This window comes from Lolium rigidum, chromosome 6 (assembly GCF_022539505.1).
Source record: "Lolium rigidum isolate FL_2022 chromosome 6, APGP_CSIRO_Lrig_0.1, whole genome shotgun sequence".
Classification (NCBI taxonomy): Eukaryota; Viridiplantae; Streptophyta; class Magnoliopsida; order Poales; family Poaceae; genus Lolium; species Lolium rigidum.
Genome location: NC_061513.1, coordinates 302,571,172 through 302,578,789, shown reverse-complemented (window position 1 = coordinate 302,578,789; position 7,618 = coordinate 302,571,172). Strand labels below are relative to the sequence as shown.

Here is a 7,618-nt window from a genome sequence, read left to right as displayed (position 1 = left end):
CTGGACCTTGCTCTCCAGCCAAGCTCGCAGCGTGGAGCAGGTGGAGGCGAGGGCGGTATCTGACGAGGGCGACCAAGGACCTCTCTGCTCGAACAGGACCAGCAGAGGGAGCTTCTTCGCCGCGGACGCGATGAGCTCCTCTTTGTGAATGTGGTACTGGCACGTCACCTCCAGCCTCCGCAGCAACGGCGCTGCAATGTCGAGGAAATCAATTAGCTGCAGTTCTGAAAAGAGGTGTAAATTGGTCCTAATTTCCTGCTCTTTGTAATAGGCATCAAATAGGCAAATATACTCTTCCTCATTATCAGTGCGACGGCGGCAGTGCAAAGTGGATTCTGAGCAGGAAGTGCTGTGTGTGCGTCGTGCCGGAGTCACGAGAAATTCTCGAAGCGCCTGTGTTCAAGACCATTTTTAGAGATACACATAAGCAATACCATACAAATCAAGTATACAGGAAAACCCGCTAGATTCAAAGAGTGTAGCCACATGAGAGAACAAAACTCAAAATACACCATAAACGACACAAAACATTGCAACATTAGATTATACTGGTTGACACCAATTTTATTCTGACGCCATTGTTTACATGAACCTTGTTTACTAGACACGAATGTGCGGGCAGACGGAAAAAGCCATCGATCTCAATGCATGAATATCTAAAATGGTGCCGATGCGGAATAACTATCTTTCACTCTGATGGATGCGACGATGGGGCTTCGCACGACATGCTTCTCTGACACCCATCTCAAACTTCCTTCCACAGATTCTTCTTTACCCACCACGTGACTGCTCACTGTCAAGCTAAATGTTTTCTTCTCTCCAACCTTGGAGAACGTCAGCTTCTCCGGAAAGACATGCACCACCATTGACTTGGATGCATCCACCTTCACCGTATAGGTCGACTTTGATGGTCCGACATTCGTCACCGTTCGATTCACGGTGAATGGCATCGACGTCACAGGCACCGTAATCATCGGGTAGTTGAGCTGCGTGTTCTTGATCTTTGGTAGCGTTGCGCAATTCAGGCTTGAGTTGTGCTTCTGCATGATGGTTGCCAGGCCATGGTCGCCAAGGAGCCAACAAATATAACCTGCATAGTCACTAATGCTAAGGTCGTACACTAGACCAGGGTCAGCTGCTCTGGTGGGGTTCACATGTCCAGCTCCTGTGTCATATGCACTCGCTTTCATGTATCGATGGTCCAAGATAGGTCCACCTCTCCTATCAACGATGTCTGATGTTGTCAAGATGGCAGACTTGATGGCAGCCGGTGACCACGTAGGATGTATGCTCTTGATAAGCGTGGCGACACCACTAACGTGTGGAGTTGCCATGGATGTGCCGAATATGATGTTATAAGGTTCCCATGTAGATCCCATCTCTCGCCGCCATGCGGCTAGGATATTGAGCCCTGGTGCCAATATATCTGGCTTGAGCACACCAGCGTCGATCGTGCTTGGACCTCGGGAAGAGAACGACGCTACGACGGGGCTGGGTGGATACCAACCAATGTGTTGTTGTACGTGATAGCAGCCACCGAGTTGGTCCCTGGCGACGACACATAAGATGTGAGGATGGCACCATCGACCTCGGTTACCTGCACCACTCTGGAGTTGTAATCCAGAAGATCTATGGTGTAGCCATTGACATTGTTGTTGAATAACACCACACCAGCCGCGCCAGCAATCATTAAGTGGGGGATCTTATAGTACTGATTCTTCTCCAACATGCTTTCACAAACAAGGATCTTACCAACGATGGCATGGTGCTCGTCATATTCGCAGTACCGAAATTTCTCGGAGAAGATGAGAGGATATGACTTTGAGCTTGGCTTAGCTTCCTGGGTAAGTGCTTGTCCATAGATACGCTTGCCATTGCCAAGACACACTTCGGCCTGAAAGCTCCGATCCACCGAGCCGGCAGCGACTGTGAGCAACCATATTGCTGAGAAAGCCTGACGTGGGACCTTCATTGCCAGCCGCACACACGACGGTGATGCCCTTGGATATGGCACTAAACGCGCCGATGGCGACGGGGTCCTGATCAAAGCGTACACCCTTGCCGAAGCCAAGGGAGAGTGAGAGGACATCCACCCCATCCTTGATGGCTGCATCCAGTCCAGCCAGTATGGCAGAATCATCACATCCATCATTTTTGCATACCTTGTACATGGCGATGTGGGCTCCAGGAGCTATTCCGACGGCGGTGCTCGTGCCGATGCCATGATATGATGCGCCGAGGACGAAGTTCCCGGCGACTATGGATGAGGTGTGCGTCCCATGTCCCGATGTGTCATCAGGATCCTCGTTCCCAACAAGTGACTTGGCACCAATAAGTTTGTTGTTGCAGCCGGCCATCTTGCACGACCCCTTCCACCGTGATGGGGGTGGTGGGATGCCATGGTCATCGAAGGAAGGGTGTGCTTGCATAGATGCCGGTGTCCAGACAACCCGACGATAACTCCCTTCCCATATCCGGCGTTGCTCCGGAACCCGGTGCCATTCCTCGGACCTAGGAACTCGGGTGTGTGCGTGGTCATGAGTTGCGGTGTTCGCTGCGGGAACGCTCGCACGAACCCCGGCTTCTTGGCCACCGCATCGAGCTCAGCCCCAGTGAGCCTCGCGGCAAAGCCGCTAAATACTTGGGTGTAGGAGTGGAGAAGACGTAGCTTGCCGATTCACCGCCACACGAGCCTAGCAAGAAAGACTCATGCCACCGGCGGTGATCCTCCTCCGTGGCACTCGAGCGCGGTGGATCGACAAGCACGATGTAAGTGCGATATGCAGAGGTTTCTGTGGTATTTTGTTGTGCCCGTTCGATAGCTGGGTTGATGTAGCACAACCCGGGTGTCAAAAAGAGGGTGACGAGTAATAGAAGTGTTGGTATGAAATTGGAAAATGCAGCCATTGCTGCAGAGGAAACACACAAATATGATGAAGATGATGGTGATGCTTGGAACAGAGTTTGGGTGCCCTTTATACACCACGAATGATCCATGCAGTATATCGTAATTTTGGCACCATTATTTACTTGATAAATGCACCGGACGCAATAAATGATTTTAATATGTGCCATATCTGAATGATCTCGTACGATTAGGTGGGAGGCCAGCAACCTTTGTAGTACTACCTACAAGACCGGTGATCAATGCAGTTTATCGCAAAATTGCCACAATTAGTTACTAGTGTACTTGATTAATGTAGCACGCGTAGCAACATATAAATAGCTTTAGTTTGTGCCAAATCTAAATGATCAGGATTACGTGGGAGCATCGCAATCTTTGGTAATTAATAGTATCTCTGGCACTAAATACTTATCGCATATTCACCGAATCTAGACATATTTTAGTCTATATTAAAATGCGGTGAAATATTTAGAGAAAATACAAGATCTTCTTTATATTCTGCATAAATGATATACTAAGATTTCTTCGTGTGACCATATATTTGCCATCACTAAAACTATAGTTAATATTCAAATTAACAGCTGGTGGCTTGTACCTCATAAATGACAATATTGAAGAGTCATACTACCTCCGTTCTAAAGAGTAAGGTTTATATTATTTTTGAAAAGTTAAACTATATATACTACCTCTATTCCAAATCGTAAGACTCATATTTTTTTAAAGTCAAACCAATTAGATTTTGACCAAACTTTTAGAAAATATATCATTAAATATGATATTTTGTAGATACCATATGAAAATATATTTCATTACCTATCTAATGATAGTATTTTGCATCTTAATGTCTGTTTTCTAAAAATTTGATCAAACGTAAGATAGTTTGACTTTTTAAAAATAGTATAAGCCTTCAGCTTTGGAATGGAGGTAGTATAAAGTTTGATTAAGTTTTTACAAAAAAAATAACTAGTAAATTATAAAATTAATATTATTAGATACATCATCAAATATATTTTCATATGATATCTGTACAACATCATATGTATTGATAGATTATCTAAGATTTGGTCAAACTTTACATGGTTTGACTTTTGAAAAAAATGTCATAGTTATAGATACGTGGAACACATCTATAACTCCGTAATCTACCTAGAGCTTCAGAGCAAGGACGGTCCACAAATTTTGGTGGTTCTAGGACGATATGACACTAATGGCCCCTTGTTCAGAGTGGCGGAAGCTTCCATAGAGCTTTAGTTTGTGCCAAATCTAAATGATCAGGATTACGTGGGCGCATTGCAATCTTTGGTAATTAATAGTACCTCTGGCACTAAATATTTATCGTAGATTCACCGAATCTAGACATATTTTAGACTATATTTAAATGCAATGAAATATTTGGAGAAAATACAAGATCTTCTTTATATTCTGCATAAATGATATACTAAGATTTCTTCGTGTGAAAACTATAGTTAAGATTCAAATTAACAGTTGGTGGCTTGTGCCTCATAAATGGCAATATTGAAGAGTCATACTACCTCCATTCCAGAGTGTAAGGTTTATATTATTTTTGAAAAGTTAAACTATATATACTACCTCTGTTCCAAATCGTAAAGCTTATATTTTTTTAAAGTCAAACCAATTAAATTTTGATCAAACTCTTAGAAAAATCTATCAATAAATATGATATTTTGTAGATACCATATGGAACTATATTTCATTATCTATCTAATGATATTGATTTTGTATTTTTGTATCTTAATGTTTTTTCTGTAAAAACTTGATCAAACCTGACATAATTTGACTTTTTGAAAATAATATAAGCCTTAAGCTTTAGAATGGAGGTAGTATAAAGTTTGATTATGTTTTTACAACAAAATAACTAGTAAAATATAAAATCAATATCATTAAACACACCGTGAAATATATTTTCATATGATATATGTACAACCTCATATTTATTGAAAGATTATCTAAAATTAGATCAGACTTTACGTGGTTTGACTTTTGAAGAAAATAAGTCATACTTATAGATATGTGGAACACACCTATAACTCTGTAAGGTACCTAGAGCTTCAGAGCAGGGACGATCAACAAATTTTGGTGGTCCTACGGCGACATGACACTACGGGCCCCTTGTTCACAGTGGCTGAAGCTTCCATACAACTAACCCCCCCCCCCCGACCTACAAGATGATGTTGAATCCCACGAAGTGAGTCTTCGGGGTGCTAGCCATAAAATTCTTTTGCTTCGTAGTTTCGCACCGTAGTATTAAAGTCAACCAAGAAAAGATCAAGGACATCTTCAATATCTCAAGACCAACTTGCTTATAGGATATGCAGTAGCTCACGGTTGTTAGCCGCCTTGGTGAGAAGACAATGCCTCTTGAATAAAGCACACAAAATTTTCTAGGACGGAGAAGCTGATTCCACCTTGCCAGAGTTGAAAGGAATTCTCTATTCTGCCCCATCCTCGCAGCACCTGAGGCCTGAGCTATTGTACTTGGCGGCGACCAACAGTGTCATCAGCATCCTCATCTTGGTAGAACACAAGAAAGAAGCACATGAGTATAGAGTCTATCGACCAGTCCACTACGTCAGTGAAGTCTTACCGGAACCCAAGAAGCGCTACCCCCACTATCCAAGAAGCGCTACCCCCACTAGCTGAAGTTTTCCTCGCTTCCCAGATGTTGACGCATTACGCCCAAGAACATTCCATCACAGTTGTGAGCAAGGCTCCACTGTCTGAAATCATCAACAACTATGATGCCACATGCAGGGTAGAGAAGTAAGGCATTGAATTTACCACTTTCTAAATCAACTACAAAGCATACGACACTATCAAGCCACGAGTCTTGGTGGATTTTTAAAGAAATATATAACTACATAGAACATATAACGGTCTAATATTTAGTACTCTCTCCGTGGAACAAAGTATGTCCCAACTTTATCTAAATTTAGTAGCTGTCTAATATGTATTACCCCCTCCGTCCAATAAATGATGTCTCATCTTTGTCTAAATTTAGCTATATCTATACATTAAACCATGTCTAAATACATCCAAATTTTGATAAAGTTAAGACATCCTTTGTTGGATGGAGAGAGTAATACAATTTTGACCAAAATATCTTTGCTCTGGATGTCATTGGCAAACAATAAAATTCAGATTCATTTTGAAAGCCGTCATCGGCCACTTGTATTGTGCAGTGAAGTGGTCCACGAGCGCAGTTGTCGTGCCCACAAAGCAACAACCTTTGACTGGGCAGAAGCAAGGCGCGTGCGGGCACGCCTTCTCGTGTTCTGCCTTCTGGTGGTAGGGGATCACAGTATCACACCAGTGCAACCCTGTGTGTGATATGAGCATGGCAAGAGAATGGAGCCGATGATACGCTCCACACTGTGGCAGCGGTCTGAGATGGGCCAGGAGCACACAGCACACACCTTCTGTTCCTGGGAGCTTGTCGCGGCAGGCTGAGCAGACGAAATGCCCCACTGAAAACTGCGAACAAGAAATCAAACACTGGTAGAAAAAAGGGCTTCCGTCCAGCCCCATTAGTCGCGAAATTATAGGAACCGCGACCAATGGGCTCTTTAGTCGCGGTTCGGGAGGCGAACCGCGACCAAAGGCCTGGGCCCAGCGCGCTCGGTGGCCAGCTGGTGGACGGGAGGGGCTTTAGTCGCGGTTGGCACCGTCCTCGGGCCTGGCCCAAGAGCCTTTAGTCGCGGTTGGCCGGGACAACCGCGACTAAAGCCCTCCCCTATATATACCGTCCAGCCCACAGCACTTAGCCATTTGGTGCCACTTCTCTTCACAAACTTCATAAGGGGGTGTTGGTTTGCTTTTGGCTCCTCTTATGCACACAAGGTGTTTGATGAAATGCCCCAAGAGCATGAAACCAACATGATATGAAGTGTCGGAGCCACACTTGATCGAGTTTCCTCATTTATTTTTTCCTCCTCGATCGCGGTTAGCAACTTGAACCTTTCATATGTGTCATTGATAAAATATGCATGTGTGTAGTTCATTGTTTAATTTCTAGTTAGTTTAACAAATGCATGATGGTTAATTATATATTTTATATTATAATAATGCAGATGAATCGGCAATGGATGTACGCTAACCGACTCTCCGGCGAATTCACTACGGGTTTGAAAGATTTCCTCGTAGTGGCTAATGCGAACAAGCATGGGGGTTTTGTTATCTGTCCATGTGTTGGCTGTAAGAATCAGGAGGGTTACTCTTCCTCAAGGGAAGTTCACCTGCACCTGATTCGGCATGGTTTCATGCCAAGCTATAATTGTTGGACCAAGCATGGAGAAAGAGGGGTTATAATGGAAGAGGATGAAGAAGAGGATGATATGATCGATGACAACTATCTTGATCATTTCGGTGATACTTTCATGGAGGATGCTGAAGGTGGGGAAGGTGAAGGGGAAGGTGATCAAGAAGAGGCGCGTGATGTGCCCGCTGATGATCTTGGTCGGACCATTGCTGATGCACGGAGACGCTGCGAAACTGAAAAGGAGAGGGAGAATTTGGATCGCATGTTAGAGGATCACAAAAAGTCGCTGTACCCAGGATGCGATAATGGTCCGAAAAAGCTGGGCTGCACAGCTGGATTTCGCTGAGATGGAAGGCACGGGAAGGTGTAGCTGACTCGGGATTTGAAAACTTGCTGAAAATGTTGAAGAATATGTTTCCAAAGAATAACGAGTTGCC

At 44.1% G+C, this 7,618-nt stretch overlaps 1 pseudogene; it reads right to left on the bottom strand.

The window, feature by feature from the left end:
- Positions 1 to 598: 598 nt before the first annotated feature.
- LOC124659456 lies at positions 599 to 2,907 on the bottom strand (annotated as a pseudogene).
- Between the last annotated feature and the right edge of the window lie 4,711 nt (positions 2,908 to 7,618).